Below are 19658 nucleotides of genomic sequence, written 5' to 3'. Positions count from 1 at the left end.
TGGTTAGAACAAGGCTTATCACATCATAAACACTCAAAAAGTGTTAGCTAAATCAACAAGGGTAAAATTTCAGCTATGCAAGATGATTAAGTTCTAGAGATCTCTATATAGTTATAGTATATAGTTAATACTGCTGTATTGTGTACTGGAAAACCCATTAAGAGGGTAGGTCTTATGTTAAGTGTTCTTTTTTTTTCTTTTCTTTTTTTTTTTTGAAACGGAGTCTCGCTCTGTCGCCCAGGCTGGAAGTGCAGTGGTGTGATCTCAGCTTGCTACAACCTCCACCTCCCAGGTTCAAGCAATTCTCCTACTTCAGCCTCCTCAGTAGCTGGGACTACAGGCATGCGCCACCACGCCCAGCTGATTTTTGTATTTTTAGTAGAGATGCGGTTTTACCATGTTGGCCAGGCTGGTGCTGAACTCCTGGCCTCAAGTAATCTGCCCGCCTAGGCCTCCCAAAGTGCTGGGATTACAGACATGAGCCACCGCACTGGGCAAGTGTTCTTGCCACAGTTAAAAACAAACAAACAAATGTGAAGGAAAAAATATAGGTAAGAAAAAATCGAAGCAGCGTTACAGTTTATCAGAGTGCCCAGAACAAATGCTGTGTAACTTCTAGAATTTATCATCTACATTGGTTTATAACCCTTTACTATTTCAAAGTAAAGTGGTGACAGAAGGTGGTGGTGGGGGATATTAGGTACTTTAAGTATTATCTTCGTTGCCATTCTTCGGTGTCATTTTACCCAACCGAATTATGAGGTTCAGATAACTGAAGCCCCTTGGTCGGATTGCAAGTTAAATATGTGCAGAGCCTCCCGCTGGGACCCGGAAGACTGTTCCTAGTAGCTGTTCTGAGACATTCTCGGAGCGGTTCGCCAGGTGGCGCTCTTCCCCCGGGATAGGATCTGGCCAAGACCCACCCCGCGGCAGACGCTAGCCCTTCCTCACTAGAAGAACCTGGCGTTCTACAGCCAGCAGGTTTTTTGAGCGTGTCTAAGCTCTCATTTTAAAGGGAGAGAAATAAAGCTCTGCGAGAGTATGTCCCTGGGCTCAGAGCCACCCACAAGCACCAGGTGGTGCTGGGGCGGAGTCCCAGTTTATCCAATGACGAATCCCATTTGCCTGTTACCTCCCTGCGGCAACCTGACCTAGCTCCCCACGCCCACCTGAGCCCCTTCCTTGCAGACACTATCTCATGCCTGGTCGCAGCTGGGCAGAGCGAAGTGCTTCTCTGCCGGGCTGTTGCAAAGTTCCACTATCTAGGAGTAGAGCGAGTGTTTGGGAGCAGGGAAAGGGTTTAGGCAGGCTGGGGAGGGGTGAGGGGGAGACCCAGGGACGCACCCTCCCGTTTCTCATTCTTCTCTAGCTAAGCATTCAGAAGCAGTGTGTGCACTGCTAAGGCCAGGGCCCCTGGAGTCAAACTGCCTTTGCCGAAACCCTTGGCCTCCCCTTACCCAGCAGTGTGTCCTGGGCACTTAGTGAGCCTTTAGGCTCACTAAGTTTCCTGTCTATAAAATGGGAATAGTAATGCTTATCTCATTGGGTCACCATGGGGACTCAGCGAACATACATAAGGCACTGAGAACGGTTGTAAGCACATGATAAGCGCAATAAAAATCTTAGCTCTCAGCAAGATGACTCATCAGCACCCTACCTGGATAGAGGAGTTTAGGTGAGAATTTCGGGATGATTCACCATACTCCTTGCCTATTCACTCACCGCCCAATATCCTTTCAGAGTAACAGCTGCCGTTTATTTGCAGTTATGCCAGGCAGTATGTGAAACCTGTGATTTCATGATCTCAATTAATCCGTAGATCAACCCTGTGAAATAGGTACTATTATTGTTCCTCTCTCATGGTTGAGGCTTACACAAGGTTAAGTCATTTATCCCAGGTCACGCAGTTAATGACAGAAGTGGGTCCCACACTCGTTCCTGTCTGTTGCCAAAGATGAGGCTTTTTACTACTACTCAATATTCTACCTCCTTTTGAAGCCAGTTAAAAACAACAAACCCAGCCCCCCAACAAACACGGGCTCCTGCAGGAGCCACAGGCATCAACTGTGCTCACTGTAATTCTACAGGACTCACCCCTCACAGAAGTCATGGTCTGTAGAGTGAGATTTCTTTCTGCTCTTACGTGGCACCAAAGAGCTAATTTTACAGATGTCTCCCTGCTCCCCTGCAAGGTGCTTTGACTGACACAGAGGCCTCTACAGATTAAAGCTAAGTTAGCCATGGAGCCTTTAAGGGCCACCTTCCCTTCCTCCTGTTTCTTTTGAACCTCAAGGCCACCTATCTGGGCAGGCAGGGGTCCTGCCTCTCAGGCACGTGCGTTCACTTAATTTCTGGGCCATCCCGGATGTAATGCAAAGCCTCAGTGACTCAGGCCAGCCTATCTGGGATTTGTCCTCTCTTGGCATGTGAAAGTGTCTGTGCAGCATTGACATCTTTTGGCCATGAGTGAAACAACAGGAACCAACATACAAATGCAGAATCCCAGAAAGTGAGGGCTGGAAGAGGCTGTAGGAAGTAAAAAAAATGAAACTTCACCAAGGAAAGGGTCTTGATGAGGATCACATTGAGAGGAAGGAAGGTGATCAGATTTAAGCCCTTATTTACCTTCCATGCCTTCCCGGTACCCTCTGCTCCCAGAGATGCTGAGCTGGGAGGGGTGGGAGTGGGCAGCCAGGCTGCTAAGCTTGTGCATTTAGTCAGGTGTCTCTTTCTTCCCCTCCCCAGCACGTGATAATCCTCTAACACAAGACTTCTCAACCTCAGCACAGCACAGACATTTAGGGTTGGATCATTCCTTGTCATGGCAGCGGTCCTGTGCATTGTCTGATGCTGAGCACAGCATTTGTCCACTACCCACCACCCACTAGTTTCCAGTAACACTTCCCTCTCCCACTCTGTTGCATGACAACCAAAAATGTCTTCAAACATCATCAAACATCTCCTGGGGGACAAAATTTCTCCCCTCTCTGCCTTCTGTTGAGAACCACTCCTCCAAAAGCAGACTCCTTCCTCCTTCCTTTCCTGGAACACATCTTAAGAGTTTGGTATGTGCCATGCTTTGCTGGCTCATGAATCAAGCCCTGGCTCTGTTCTTAAACAATTCAGAGTCTAGCTGAGGAGACAAAGCCCACACAGGTGGCAAAGATGGGAAGCCTCTCCACAGAGACAAGGGTGAGGTGCCCAAAGGAGCACAGGGGCAGATGCCTCACTGTCTGGGAAGATATGAGAAAGCTTCACAGAAGGACAGATGGCAATTTCTCAGGCAGGCAAGGTGGGTAAAGGACATTCCAGGCAAAAGAAATGGAATGTACAAAGGTAAAGAGTTGTGAAGTGTGAAGTTTTGGGGAAAAATATTTTAGTATGACTGTACTCCAGAGTGCACATGAGGAGAGGTTAAGGAAGGGGCTGGAGAGTCAGACAGCACAAGGTGATGATAGTGGTGGTGGTGGTGGTGATGATGATGATGATGGTGGGGGAAGAGTGGTGGTGATGACACTGATGATGATGGTGGCGGTGGTAGTGATAGTGGAGGTGGTGGTGGTGGTGGTGATGATGATGGTGGAGGTGATGACGATGGTGGTGACGATGGTGGTGGTGGTGGTGGTGATGATGGTAGAGGTGATGACGATGGTGGTGGTGATGATGGTGGTGGTGGTGATGGTGATGATGGTGGTGGTGATGATGTTGGTGATGATGATGGTGGTGGTGATGGTGGTGGTGGTGGTAATGATGGTGGTGGTGATGATGTTGGTAATGATGATGGTAGTGATGCTGATGATGGTGGTGGTGGTGATGATGGTGGAGATGGTGATGGTGGTGGTGATGGTGATGTTGGTAGTGGTGGTGATGGTGGTGGTGGTGGTGGTGGTGATGGTGGTGGTGGTGGTGATGATGGTGGTGGTGATGATGTTGGTAATGATGATGATGGTAGTGGTGGTGATGGTGGTGGTGGTGATGGTTGTGGTGGTGGTGATGGTGGTGGTGGTGATGGTTGTGGTGGTGGTGATGGTGGTGGTGGTGGTGGTGTGATGTTGGTAATGATGGTGATGGTGATGGTGGTGGTGATGATGTTGGTAATGATGTTGATGGTAGTGGTGGTGATGGTGGTGGTGGTGGTGGTGATGGTGGTGGTGGTGATGGTTGTGGTGCTGGTGGTGATGGTGGTGGTGGTGATGATGTTGGTAATGATGAAGATGGTACTGGTGGTGATGATGGTGGTGGTGGTGATGGTGATGATGGTGATGATGGTGGGGGTAGTGGTGGTGGTGGTGATGGTGATGATGGTGATGATGGTGGGGGTAGTGGTGGTGATGACAATGATGATGATGGTGGCAGTGGAGATGATGGTGGAGGTGGTGATGGTGGTGATGATGATGGTGAAGGTGATGATGATGGTGGTGGTGACGATGGTGGTGGTGATGATGGTGGTGGTGATGATGGTGGTGGTGGTGGTAGTGATGATGTTGGTAATGATGGTGATGGTGGTGGTGCTGATGATGTTGGTAATGATGATGGTAGTGGTGGTGATGGTGGTGGTGGTGATGGTGATAGTGGTGATGATGGTGGTGGTGGTGGTGGAGGTGGTGGTGATGATGGAGGTGGTGGTGGTGGTAGTGATGATGTTGGTAATGATGGTGATGGTGGTGGTGCTGATGATGTTGGTAATGATGATGGTAGTGGTGGTGATGGTGGTGGTGGTGATGGTGGTGGTGGTGATGATGGTGGAGGTGATGATGATGGTGGTCGTGGTGGTGATGTTGGTGGTGGTGATGTTGGTAATGATGATGATGGTAGTGGTGGTGATGATGGTGGTGGTGGTGATGGTGATGATGGTAATGATGGTGGGGTAGTGGTGGTGATGACAATGATGATGATGGTGGCAGTGGAGATGATGGTGGAGTGGTGATGGTGGTGATGATGATGGTGGAGGTGATGACGATGGTGGTGGTGATGATGGTGGTGGTGATGATGGTGGTGGTGATGATGGCGGTGGTGGTGGTGATGATGGTGATGGTGATGGTGGCAGTGATGATGATGTTGGTAATGATGATGATGGTAGTGGTGGTGATGGTGGTGGTGGTGATGGTGATGGTGGTGATGATGGTGGTGGTGGTGGAGGTGGTGGTGGTGGTGGTGGTGATGATGGTGGAGGTGGTGGTGGTGATGATGATGGTGGAGGTGATGACGATGGTGGAGGTGATGATGGTGGTGGTGGTGATGGTGGTGGTGGTGGTGATGGTGGTGGTGGTGGTGGTGGTGATGATGATGGTGATGGTGATGGTGGTGGTGATGATGATGTTAGTAATGATGGTGGGTATGATGATGATGGTGGCAGTAGTGATGGCTAACACATATAGAGCACTTAGCATATGCCAGACATTGTTCCAAGTATCTCTAATACATTATCTCTTAATTTTCACGGCAGTCCTTTGAGGAAGGTGCTATTATTACCACAGTTTACATATGGGAAAAATGTTGCACAGAGAGATGAAGTAACATGCCAAAGTCACACAGCTTGTGTAAGTTCCTTGTGAACCCTAAGAAATTCGGCTATGGAGAGCCAAGGATGTTTGTTTGTTTTTGAGACAGAGTCTCACTCTGTCGCCCAGGCTACAGTGCAGTGGCATGATGTCGGCTCACTGCAACCTCTGCCTCCTGGGTTCAATCTCCTGCCTCAGCCTCCTGAGTAGCAGGGATTACAGGTGTGTGCCATCATGCCTGGCTAATTTTTGTATTTTTAGTAGAGATGGGGTTTCACCATTTTGACCAGGCTGGTCTCGAACTCCTAAGCTCAGAGGATCCACCTGCCTCAGCCTCCCAAAGTGTTGGGATTACAGGCATGAGCCACCTCATCTGGTCGAGCCAAGGATTTTAAGTAGAGCAGCAACATGATGAGTGTTTCAGTTATTTTTAGTTGTATAATAAACCACCAAAAACGTACTTGCCTACCCACCAGCTCATGATTCTGTGGGTTGGCTGGGGCTCAGCTGGGTTGTTCTTCCACTAGTCTGGCTTTTGCAGTGGCTGTAACTTGGTGGCTGGGGATGCAAGTTGGGGCTGGATGTCTATTATCTCGAAGTTTCTTTTCTTTTCTTTTCTTTTTTTTTCTGAGACGGAGTCTCGTTCTGTCACCAGACTGGAGTGCAGTGCATGATCTTGGCTCACTGCAGTCTCCGCCTCTTGGGTTCAAGCAATTCTCCTGCCCCAGACTCCCGAGTAGCTGGGACTACAGGCGTGCACCAGCATGCCCAGCTAATTTTTTGTATTTCACAGACGGTGTTTCACCATGTTGGCCAGGATGATCTCAATCTCCTGATCTCGTGATCTGTCCAGCTCGGCCTCCCAAAGTGCTGGGATTATAGGTGTGAGCCACCGTGCCTGGTCATCTATTTTTTTTTTTTTTTTTTTTTTTTTTTTGAGATGGAGTCTCGCTCTGTCCCCCAGGCTGGAGTGCAGTGGCGTGATCTCAGCTCACTGCAACCTCCGCCTCCCTGGTTCAAGCAATTCTCCCACTTCAGCCTCCCGAGTAGCCGGGATGACAGGTGCCCGCCACCAAGCCCAGCTAATTTTTCTATTTTTAGCAGAGATGGGTTTCACCATGTTGGCCAGGCTGGTCTCGAACTCCTGGCCTCAACTGATCCGCCTGCCTCGGCATCCCAAAATGCTGAGATTACAGGCATGAGCCATCCTACCTGGCCTTAATGTTTTTTCATGTGGCTCCTATTTCTCTCTCTCTCTAAATCCTTCTAGGTCTTTCCCTGTGACCACTCTCTCCAGCAGACTAGCCTGTTCTTGGCAGCTCAAGCTGCCAGGCCTTCTTAATGCCTGAACCTGAACGTCCCAGGACATCATTTCCTCTGCATTGTATTGGTCAAATGGTCACAAGCATAGCCCAGATTTATCGGGAGGGGACGTAGGATCCATTTCTGGTGGAAGGAGGGGCATGTGCATATAGGAGGGGTAGAATTGTTTAGCCGTCTTTGGATACTAGCTGTCACAGCCAGATTTTTATAGGGAAGAATGTTCTGGCAGCATTATGTAGGATGTTTTGAAGAGAGCAAGACTGAAGACATGATGATGAATTATGAAGTCATGGATAATTCTAGTTGAATTAGTCAGCTAGCTTGTCTTTTTCCTTCTATTACTGTGGAAAGACCAAAGCAATTATGTTTTAATAGTAATAATAATAAAACAATAATCCTACTAACCTATATTTCTTGGGCACATACTATGTGCCAAGCACTATGGTAAGTCCATTTCTCCACAATTTAATACAATTATCTCATGAGATGTATATGTTCCTATTTTATCTTTCAGAAAACTGAGGTCAAGTGTATAAGTGTGCTAAGGCTGCCATAACTGTAAGTACTACTGACTAGGTGGTATAAGCAACAGATATTAATTTTCTCACAATTCTGGATGCTAAAAGTCCAAGATCAAGGTGTCAGCAGGGTTGGGTTGGTGTCTTCTGAGGCCTCTCTCCTTGGCTTGTAGGTGGCCTTCTTATTCCTTGGTCTTCACATAGTCTTCCTTCTATGCACATCTATGTCCTAATTTTTTTTTTTTCTCTCTCTCTCTCTCTTTTTTTTTTTTTTTTTTTTTTGTGAGACAGAGTCTCACTCTGTTGCCCAGGCTAGAGTGCAGTGGCGCCATCTTGGCTCACTGCAACCTCTGCCTCCTGGGTTCTAGCAATTCTTGTCCCTCAGCCTCCTGAGTAGCTGGGACTACAGGCACATGCCACAATGCCCAGCTAGTTTTTGTATTTTTAGTAGACACGGGGTTTCACCATGTTGGCCAGGCTGGTCTCAAACCCCTAAGCTCAAGCAATCCGCCTGCCTTGGGCTCCCAAAGTGCCGGGATTATAGGCGTGAGCCACCGTGCCCGGCCCTAATTTTCTCTTTTTTTTAAGGACACAAGTCATGTTGGATTAGGGTCCACCTTAATGACCTTATTTTACCTTAATTATCTTGTTAAAGACCCTATCTCCAAATTTAGTCACAGTCTGAGGTACTAGGAGTTAGGATTTCAACATGTTCATTTCGGAGACACACGATTCAGCCTATAATATTATGTAATTAGTTTATGCTCATGGAGATAATAGGTGGGAAGCCAGACTTTAACCCAAATTTGCTTGACTTCAAGCTCCTGCTATTCACTACCGTGTATATTATTCTTACCCACAAGTGTCTTTAGTTTTTGCCCCAAGCAGGAAAATAGCAAGGTGGGGGACACTGGGCCTGCATAGCTTTGTATTTAGGACGTAGCTATTTCTAACCTGAGGAACAGAGATTGGATTCCAGTTATGTGTTCTGTGTCTGTTAACCTGTAACTCAATCATAATGATCTTTTTGGAAGATCATTTGGATCTTTTTGGAAGGACATTGAAAAGCAGCAGGGATTTGCTTGAGCCCAGGAGTTCAAGACCAGCCCGGGAAACATAGTGAGACTCTGTTTCTACAAAAAATAAAGAAATTAGCTGGGTGCGGTGGTGCACACCTGTAGTCCCAGCTACTTGGGAGGCTGAGGTAGGAGGATCACTTCAGCCTGGGAGGTTGAGGCTGCAGTAAGCTGTGATTGCACCACTGTACTCTAGCCTGGGTGACAGAGCAAGACTTTGTCTCAAAAAACAGAAACGAAAACAAAACTAAAGGTGGCAGAGGTGGCATATCCTGATGGAACCATAATAGGGGATGATAATAATCACTTCAGGGATGTGTGCTGTGTGCTAGGCACAATGTTAAGTGCTTTACACATGTTATTCTCACAATAACTCTATTTGGTAGATACTATTATGTTTCCTATTTTACATATGGGGAAACTGAGGCAGGGTGGTGCGTTAACCTGCCTAAATTCACTCTGCTAATAAGAAGTGGCAGAGCCAAGCTGAGCACTCAGGCAATCTGAATCCCGAACCTGTACTCTTAACTATTATGTTCCATACTGCCCCTGGGAACCCGGTGAAGAATGGTTATGTACCATTTCTACAAAAAGAATCTAAGTCAGAGAAGACTCATTAGGCCTCCCTTACTCTGCCAAGATGGCTACCATTCCTCCATCTGTTTTCCATCTTCTAGAAATGAATGGGATAAATGGCCAATAAGTACATGAAAAGATGCTCAACATTACTAATCACTAGGGAAATGCAAACTGAAGACACAGTGAGATTCCACCAACATCCGTTAGGATGACTATTATCAAAACCAGAAAACAATAAGCATTGGCATGTATATGGAGAAACTGGACCCTTGTGCATTGCTGGTGGGGATGTAAAATGGTACAGCCATTATGGAAAACAGTATGATGGTTCCTCAAAAAATTAAATATAAAATTACCATATGATCCAGTAATTTTACTTCTGGGTGTATACACAAAATAACTGAAAGTATGAACTTGAACAAATATTTATATACTAATGTTCATAGCAGCATTCTTTGCAATAGCCAAAAAGTGGAAAGAACCCCAGACATCCATCATTGGATGAAGGGATAAAGAAAATGTGCTCTAAGTATAAAATGAATATGATTCAGCCTCAAAAGGAAGGAATTCTGATACACACAGCAAGATGGATGAACCCTGAAGAAACGATGTTAATTGAAATAAGCTAGGTACAAAAGGATATATGTACATGATTCCTCTTACATGAAGTATCTAGATTAGTCAAATACATAGAGAGAGAAAGTGGAATAGAGGTTACCAGAGGCTGGGGAAGAGGAGAATGGGGAGTTCACGTTTAATGGGTACAGAGTTTCAGTTTGGGATGATGAAAAAATTCTGGAGATGGATGGTGGTGATGGTTGCACAATGATATGAATATACTTAATGTCATTGAACTGTACACTTAAAAATGGTTAAAATGGTAAAATTTATGTTATGTATATTTTACCGTGATAGAAAAAAGAGCTAAAAAATGGAAATCTCTTGCCCATTGTGATATTACTTTCCATTTTCCTTGTCTGTGTGTCTTTTTTATACCTTTGCTGTCATTTTAGTGGAGTCTCAGGATGAAGAAATAAATGTGTGTGGTTAATCCACCAATCACAACGAGTTCCCCTAAAATGTATTTCAAATGCCTGCTACCTGGATGGCACTATGCTAGAGAGTAGAGATATGGTAGGTTTTCATGTTGAGGAAAGAAAGAAAAACAGCAGGCACAACACTCCTTCAGAACTTCCATGCTGTAAAACAGTTTTGGTTCTGAGGTCACTAAAGAATGAAGAGAATAGAGAGCATAGATTTGCAGCAATATTGAATATATTTGCTGTCATCTTGTACTACAGCCCTAAGTTGCCATAGCAACAGACCAGAGCAGAAACTTCATTAGAGGAAGAGCTCCTTGAATTTTAACCCTGTTATTCAATCAGGCATGAGTGATGGGGAAGGCCATCAGATGGCACCCATAAGATCTTTTACTTTGATAAGCTGTATAATTAGCTAAATCTAATAAGCCTTTGGAACAAGTAAAACAACAACCCCAAACCTCACTTTTTGCATCTTTTCCAGAGTCAACAGTAGCCAAAAGATTTCCTAGGAATTTCCTTCGTGGAATGATTCAAAGCAATGCTAGCAATAATATTGGAGCATCCCATTCATCAACGAAGGGCAGGAAGGAACACTAACAGATTAATGATAGATAATAGCTTACTTTTATTGGCATTTGGCATTTGGAAGAAGATGCCTGGCATAAGCAGGTCATCAAATAAAGAAATTACTGTGTAATAGTCAAGTCTATGTCACAGGTTGGGGGAGCTGTGTCTTTGGAGAGGAGAAGGATGCCTTCCCAAACACACACACACACACACACACACACACACACACACACACACGAAAGTTTCAATAGCAATTTCAATTCAACATGCAGTGAGTTCATATTGCTAAGGGAATTTAGAATAAAATGTGATCGGAATCAAGCAAGTGTGGGTGGTGGTCATTCCCACCAAGGATGGCTTGCAAGAGGACAGGAGCTTTTATTTTAAGTTTAGGGATACATGTGCAGTTTGCTACATAGGTGAATGTGTGTCATGGGAGTTTGTTTTATGGTTATTTCATCACTCAAGTATTAAGCCTAGTACCCATTAGTTATTTTTCCTGATCCTCTCCCTCCTCCCACCCTCCACCCTCTGAAAGGCCCTAGTATGTGTTGTTTCCCTCTATGTGACCATGTGTTCTCATCATTTAGCTCCCACTTATAAGTGAGAACATGCAGTATTTGGTTTTCTGTTCCTGCACTAGTTTGCTAAGGATAATGGCCTCCAACTCCATTCATGTCCCTGCAAAGGACATGATCTCATTCTTTTTTTTTTTTGGCTGCATAGTACTCCATGGTGTGTATGGATCTCATTCGTTTTTATGGCTGCATAGTATTCCGGGGTGTGTACCATATTTTTTTTTTACCCAGTCTATCATTGATGGCATTTAGGTTGATTCCATACCTTTGCTATTGGAATAATGCTTCAATGAATGTATTTTGATTTGCACTTCTCTAATGATCAATGCTGTTGAGCTTTTTTTCATATTTTTGTTGGCCACATGTATGTCTTCTTTTGAGAAGTGTCTGTTCATGTCCTTTGCCCACCTTTTAATGGGGTTGTTTGTTTTTTCTTTTAAATTTGCTAAGTTCCTTATAGATGCTGGATATTAAACCTTCATCAGATGCATTGTTTGCAAAAATTTCCTTCCATTCTGTAAGTCTGTTTTCTCTGTTGATAGTTTCTTTTGCTGTGCAGAAGGTCTTTAGTTTAATTAGATCAGGACAGGAGTTTTAAGCAGAGTTTTGGAAAAAGAACGAGTCACATACTCTCAAGGCAGACAGATATTTCTGAGTCATTAAGATCTTACCATCAGTCCCATCCTCAGTTTGTCCATTTGTGATTAAGTCATACTCATTTCAAACATTTCCCCTTTACCAGCCTTCCAGGAGGCACCAGGCAGAGCAATCAAATGGAACCATCTCCTGGTGAAGTTACCCAGGCAAGTGGTTATTTTCAGGTCTCTTTACCAACCCTGGAAAGGCCATTGTTTTGTTGACTCATTTTCCTTCCACAAAGGGTAACTTTGGAATTTAACTCTCCTATTTATAATACAGGTCTGTTTTACTGCAAATATTCTTTTATTGTGTTGCTCTCCCCTGGATGCAATTGTGATATAGTCAAACATATATTTGAAATCAGCAGTGGGTGGTTTTTTTTTTCATTTTCTTTTTTCTTTCTTTCTTTTTTTTTGCAACTGCTAATTCTAAAGCCCTGAGCAAGGTACTGTACAGTTTACAAAGAAGAGTCAGATGCAGCCCTATTGTGCTCTTAAGGGGCAACAATAGAAGAAATGACAGAAGACAATCAGTGATTAATGACCAGATGAATGATATATACCAGGTGGTCCCAACCTGAGCTCCCAGGCTCCCAAGGGTCTTAGAGAGCAGTAATGGGGGGAGAAGGAAGGGGTGCTTATGAGCTATTTTCAGTACTTCAAAAAGACTAATCCAAAGAGCTCATATTTACTAGATATTAGATGCACAGGCTAATTAAAAGAAAACATCAGGTTTCTTTGCTCGGGGCTAGAAACACCAGTAACCCCATGCTGACTGGAAGCTCTGATTGGCAGTTACCCTTGTCTTTGATTAATAAAACATGAGAAAATGAATTAATTATTACTTGATAAATGTCTTTTATGTGATAGACAAAAAACATTTCAAAGCATGGGATTTGTGAAATGAGAATAATAAAATGTTTGCTTTGAGCAAAAAGAATGGGAATCAATGAGGCAGACAATAAGTGACTATTTTGGAAGTGTAAGGTGGATAGAGAAGGCAGAGGAGGCTTCATGGAGGGCAGAAAAGGAAGGACTCACCCAAGCAGGGTTTTGAACGATGTATAGGATTGATCTATGCAGTGGTTCTCAACGTGTGGTCTCAATCAACAGCGTCAGCCCCATCTGGGAACTCGTTAGAAATACAAACTCTTGGGCTTTGCCTACTGAGTCAGAAACTCAAAGGATGAGGCCCAGCCATCTGTGTTCTAACGGGCCCTCCAGGGGATTCTGATGCACGCTACAGTTTGAGAACCAAAGATCTATGTCATTATTTCTCAAAGTTTTAGATAGGAATGCAACAGTAGGTGATTCCAAGAGGTATCTGTTCAGCCTAAAAACAAAACAGAATCGCTATCAAGAAAGTAATTTCCTTTTCCAATCTCTCATGCCTTCTGTTAACAACATCATGGGAAAACACTCAGTTTGATCCTAGTAGGGCTTTAACGAGAAACAGCCATGTCTCCTCTTTTGGACAAACAGAAGAGACTCCGTTTAGTTTCTGGGCTTTGGCTGCAATAGAATTTAAGTTGAGTGTGATAATTTGGCTCATTCTCCCTTACATTTATTTTTACGGTTACCTTCTTTTTTTTGGCAAGTGAAACTGATTTTCCATTTGCTAAGGGGGTGTAAATTATTTTTTATGAAAACTTTATATAAAAATGTGATTCAATTTAAAGAAGAAAGGTAAATAGTAGTGCCAGAGGTATGTAGAAATGGAAAACATAATACAGACACTGAATGAATGGAGTTTGTGAAATATATTTAAGACAACAAATGTGTGTGTGTGTGTGTGTGTTTGGTGTTGATGCATGAATGGATGCATTTGTATTTGTCCTTGCTTATTGATTGTTTTTTTGGGAGAATAGACCACAGATATATACACCACTGCAGCAAGTACAAGAGCAAGGAAAAAAGTATCCAAATAAAATGTGTTCCAGGCTACAACCTGTGACCTGTTGGTGGAAGCAGCGCTCACTATAACGAAATCCTATATAGCAAAGGGACTCATGTGGTACTTTGGGCCAGTTGTGCCAGGATTTTGTGATACCTTATCTCCTTAAATACAGGGCTGCTGAGATATAACGAGAGCTGGAACACAGGTTTTGTAATCTTCTCAGGCAAATAAGAAAACAGTTGTGGAATAGGTGACAATTCACAGCATGCTTTCACCATACCATGTTCATAGAAATGCTTTTCATCACTTTATTTTGAGTCAGAAAGTGCCAAGATTAATTGATGATGTATACACATCAGTGTGAGCCGGCATGCTACAGGAAGGGGTTATTCAGGGGTTGATTTTATTGCACTCCTTTTCCTCCCAATATTTTATTTATAGATAAAGTGTGATTAAAAAGAATATAAAGGGCATCCTCCAAGGCAAGACCTCTCTTTTTTGACCTCAGCACATAAAACACATTTTATAGCTTAGCTCAGAACACACACACACACACGCACACACACACACACACCACCATCACCACCACCACCACCACAAAAGTTTTGTGAAACATCCTTATAGCAAGAGGTGCACTCTGAGAGTTTTCATTCTATTTTAGCTCATTAAAAATGATTTCCCATCTTGCTAGTGGTCTCATTAGCAGATAGGAAAGCATTGCTCTGACTCAAGGCTCTTGGAATTTAGTGTGCACAAGGTTTACCAGCAAGCTTGTTAAAATTCTGGGTCTTGAGAATTCCCCTCTTCTTACCCTCCCTCCCTGGGGATACTGATTCAGTAGGTTTGGGGTATAGCTTGGATCTGCAGGATTTGATAAGTGAGTTAGAGGATTCTGAGGAGGGTAGAACTTGGACCACACTTTGAGAAATACTACTTGAAAGGAAACAATAATATAAAAAACTTTATGCATCTTGTGATCTGAATTTGGAAGTACCTCCATTACCTACTGGATAAAGTTCGATGTCGAATGACATTCAGGGCCCCTCATTGCCTAGTCCCTACTGAGCTTTTCAGGTGTATCTCCATCTTCAATCTTGCTGTCCCCCCACGCTCCTGTCCTGTATAACCAAACAACATCAGACCGTTCATCATTTACACAGCACATACTTTGATGTGGACTTTCATTTCTTGCAGTATGGCACAAAAGATACCTTGACTTATCCTCCTGTTGTAAACAACTAAAAATTCTGGATAACATTTAAGACCATTAGAAAATACGTTTATGATGGCCGGGCGCGGTGGCTCAAGCCTGTAATCCCAGCACTTTGGGAGGCCGAGACGGGCGGATCACAAGGTCAGGAGATCGAGACCATCCTGGCTAACATGGTGAAACCCCGTCTCTACTAAAAATACAAAAAACTAGCCGGGCGAGGTGGCGGGCGCCTGTAGTCCCAGCTACTCCGGAGGCTGAGGCAGGAGAATGGCGTGAACCCGGGAGGCGGAGCTTGCAGTGAGCTGAGACCCGGCCACTGCACTCCAGCCTGGGCGACAGAGCGAGACTCCGTCTCAAAAAAAAAAAAAAAAAAAAAAAAAAAAAAAAATACGTTTATGAGTGAGCAAGTTAAGGAATACTCAGAGGCCAAAAATGAAGAAAGGTAAGCAGAGCCCCAAACTGGCTTGTGTTTGCTTCATAGACACTTGCTGAACTCGGTGAAATTTTTTTTTTTTTTTTTTGAGACAGAGTCTTGCTCTCTTGCCCAGGCTGGAGTGCAGTGGCACAATCTCAGCTCACTGCAACCCCTGCCTCCTGAGTTCAAGCGATCCTCCTGTCTCAGCCTACTGAGTAGCTGGGACTACAGGCGTGTACCACCATGCCCGGCTAATTTTTGTATTTTTAGTAGAGACAGGGTTTCACCATGTTAGCCAGGCTGCTCTCAAACTTCTAACCTCAAGTGATCTGCCTGCCTCAGCCTCCCACAGTCCTGGTATTACAGGCGTGAGCCACCGTGCCCAGCCTGAACTGGGTGATTTTTGAGGTTTGGTTTTTTCATGGTCTCAAGGGGACAGAACGGGACATGTCTTCAGGGGACAGAAGATGAAGCCCAGAACCTGTCCAAGGTAAGGGTCTAATAGGACTCCTCCCATAAAGTTATGTCCTTAAATGATCAAGTGTAATGGTGATTTAGTGTGAGGGTGATTTGGAAATAAATCTGTCACCTAAAGGATAAAAACAATTGTCTATCTTGAACACGGGGGCTGGTTGTAGGGGACCCCAAAAAAATCTCTGAGAATTTGTAACCACAAGTAAACTGTTTTGAGGATCTATAACATGAATTCACACAACCAAAGTGATGTTCATGTTCTTAAGGTGCCTAGCAGAACCAAATGCATATTCCCATAGAAGAACTTGTCTGTTCCCAGATCTCAAGGAATTCTTTATGATGAAGTTTTAAGAGATTTCAGTTCATGATAAAAAATTACAAGGAAGCAAGGCAATAAGTATTGAGCCAGCAGAAACAACAGATAGCAGAATCAGATCCATGGAGACTGCAGATAGTATAATTATCAGTGACAGAATATAAAAGAAGTATTCAAATATGTTAAAAGAAATAAGAAATAAAATTGTGAATAAAGAATTAAACTAGGTAAACTAGGCCGGGCATGGTGGCTCACGCCTGTAATCCCCAGCACTTTGGGAGGCTGAGGTGGGTGGATCACTTGAGGTCAGGGGTTCTAGGGTACTGTGGTCAATGTGGTGAAACACCGTCTCTACTAAAAAAATACAAAAAATTAGCCAGGCGTGATGGTGCATGCCTGTAGTCCCAGCTACTCGGGAGGCTGAGGCAGGAGAATCGCTTGAACCCGGGAGGTGGAGGTTGTGGCGAGCCAAGATCGTGCCACTGAACTCCACCTTGGGTGACAGAGTGAGACTCCATCTGAAAAAAAGACAGAATTAAACTGGAAAAATGACAATGTGTGGCCGGGCATAGTGGCTCATACCTGTAATCCCAGCACTTTGGGAGGCTGAGGTAAGAGAATCACTTGAGCCCAGGAGTTCAAGGTCAGCCTGAGCAACATAGTGGGACCTCTGTCTCTACAAAAAAATTAAAATAATTAGCTGGGTGTGGTGACATGCAATATAGTCCCAACTAATTGGGAGGCTGAGGCAGGAGGATTACTTGAGCCCAGGAGTTGGAGGCTGCAGTAAGCTATGATCACATACTGCATTCCAACCTGGGTGACAGAGTGAGACCTTGTCAAAAAAAAAAAAAAGACAAAGTGAATTTTAGGAAAATAACTTCTAGAAATGAAAAATTATAGATTCCACAGTTCATTAGACACAGTTGAGAAGATAATTCGTAACCTAGGGGAGAGTTTTGGAAAAATTATCTAGAGCTATGGAAGATAGAATGAAACAAGGCCGGGTGTGGTGGCTCACGCCTGCAATCCCAGCACTTTGGGAGGCCAAGGTGGGCAGATCACCTGAGGTCAGGAGTTTGAGACTAGCCTGGCTAACATGGTGAAACCCATCTCTACTAAAAATCCAAAAATTAGCTGGGTGTGGTGGTGTGCGCCTGTAATCCCAGCTACTTGAGAGGCTGAGGCAGGAGAATCACTTGAACCCGGGAGGTGGAGGTTACAGTGAGCTGAGACTGTGCTATTGCACTCCAGCCTGGGCGACAAGAGCGAAACTCTGTCTCAAAAAAAAAGAAAAAAAAAAAAGAATGAAACAATTCAATATTGTTTTATTGAATATTGAAATGTATAATTAGTATTCCATAAGAAGAGGAGACAAAGAATAATGTGGAGATAATATTTGAACAGGTAGTGGTTAACGATTTTTCAGTATTGGTGAAAGATACCTGTCCATACATTCAGGAAGCCCTGTAAATCTCAAGCAAGATAAATAAAAAAAAAAAATTCACACCTACGTATGTCACAAATGAAACTGCAGAACATCAAGATGAAGAAAAGATCTTAAAGCAATCAGAGTGAAAGGCAGATGACCTTTAAAAAACGATGATTATTCTGACAACTGTCTTCTCAATGGCAATAATACAAACCACTAACATGTCTTTTAAAAAATTAAAATTTTCATGTATTTAGGGGGTACAAGTGCAGGTTTCTTGCATATATGTATTGCATAATGTTGGAGTCTGGGCTTTTAGTGTTTCCATCACTCGAATAGTGAACATCGTACCCAATAGGCAGTTTTTCAATGCTTACTGCACCTCACCCTCCCGTCTTTTATAGGCTCCACTGCCTATTATTTCACTCTGTGAGTCCATGTGTGGCCATTGTTTAGCTCCCTCTTCTAAGTGAGAACATGGGAGAAACCACTAAAATATCTTACATACGCTAAGGGAAAATCACTGTGAATGTAAGATTATATATGCAACAAAAATATTATTCACCAGGAAGAGGAAAAACGTTTTCAGCAAAATCTGAGAGAACTCATCACCAGTAGACTCTTTCCAAGTGAAATTCTAAAGAATGTACTTTAAGCAGAAAGAGGACTAAAATGCAAGAAGAAATGAGGATCAAAAGAGTGTTAATGTACTGGGTGTTGTGGTTCACGCCCGTCATCCCAGCAGTTCACGAGGGCCACGTGGGAGGATCGCTTGAGCCAAGGTGTTTGAGACCAGCCTGGGCAACATGGTGAAACGTTGTCTCTACTAAAAATACAAAAATTAGCCAGGCATGGTGGCACCTGCCTGTAGTCCCAACTAATCAGGAGGCTGAGGTGGGAAGATTGCTTGAGCCCAAGAGGTCGAGGCTGCAGTGAGCCATAAATGCGCTACTCCCATCCAGCCTGGGTGACAGAACACGACCCTGTCACACACACACACACACACACACACACACACACACACACAAAAAAAGAGTGTCAGTGTGTGGACAAGGCAAACGAGTATTATCTCTAGAAGATAATAACGATGTCTTGAAAGGTTAAAAAAACCAAGATAGGCTGGGCGTGGTGGCTCACGCCTGTAATCCCAGCACTTTGGGAGGCCGAGGCGGATGGATCACAAGGTCAGGAGATCCAGACCATCCTGGCTAACACGGTAAAACCCTATCTCTACTAAAAATATAAAAAATTAGCCAGGCATGGTGGCGGGCACCTGTAGTCCCAGCTACTCAGGAGGCTGAGGCAGGAGAATGGTGTGAACCCGGGAGGTGGAGCTAACAGTGAGCTGAGATCGCGCCACTGCACTCCAGCCTGGGTGACAGAGCAAGACTCCGTCTCAAAAACAAAACAAAACAAAAAAAACCAAAGTGACTAAAGTTAAGAAGTCATAGTCTTTATTTTTTTTTTATTTTTTTTTATTTTTTGAGGCGGAGTCTCGTTCTCTCACCCAGGCTGGAGTGCAATGGCCGGATCTCAGCTCACTGCAAGCTCTGCCTGCTGGGTTTACGCCATTCTCCTGCCTCAGCCTCCCGAGTAGCTGGGACTACAGGCGCCTGCCACCTCGCCCGGCTAGGTTTTTTTTGTATTTTTTAGTAGAGACGGGGTTTCACCGTGTTAACCAGGATGGTCTCGATCTCCTGACCTCGTGATCCACCCGTCTCGGCCTCCCAAAGTGCTGGGATTACAGGCTTGAGCCACCGCGCCCGGCCTAATAGTCTTTATTTTTAATGGGGGGTATCTTTAAGGTACTGATCAATCTTGGATTAAAAAAAAAAAAGATGGGGTCTTGCTATGTTGCCCAGGCTGGTCTGGAACTCCTGGCCTCAAGTGATCCTCCCACCTCAGCCTCCCAAAGTTCTGGGATTACAGGTGTAAGCCACCGTGCCCAGCCAACCTTGGATTTTGATATGTATCCATACTAACATTTCTAAAATAGTGTGTGTTGGGGGCATGCTGGAAGAAATCTTTCCTCACCCATTACCAGGTTCAAGGTTGAGGCCCCTATAACAAAAGACAAATGAATGAGAA

At 44.2% G+C, this 19658-nt stretch overlaps 1 protein-coding gene and 1 pseudogene across 1 annotated transcript in view; one reads left to right on the top strand and one right to left on the bottom strand.

The window, feature by feature from the left end:
• Positions 1-19658, bottom strand: part of LOC126949001 (phosphoglycerate mutase 1-like) — an 83060-nt pseudogene that overhangs the window by 44945 nt on the left and 18457 nt on the right.
• SRGAP3 (SLIT-ROBO Rho GTPase activating protein 3) overlaps positions 7139-19658 on the top strand; it is a 321293-nt gene continuing 308773 nt past the window's right edge. The window contains exon 1 of the mRNA XM_050778617.1: positions 7139-7382. The gene's annotated coding sequence lies outside the window, so the exon portion shown is untranslated. The remainder of the gene's footprint in view (positions 7383-19658) is intronic.

Source organism: Macaca thibetana, chromosome 2, assembly GCF_024542745.1.
Source record: "Macaca thibetana thibetana isolate TM-01 chromosome 2, ASM2454274v1, whole genome shotgun sequence".
Lineage (NCBI taxonomy): Eukaryota > Metazoa > Chordata > Mammalia > Primates > Cercopithecidae > Macaca > Macaca thibetana.
Note: the sequence above shows the minus strand (reverse complement) of the source record. Positions and strands in the feature narration are given on the sequence as shown.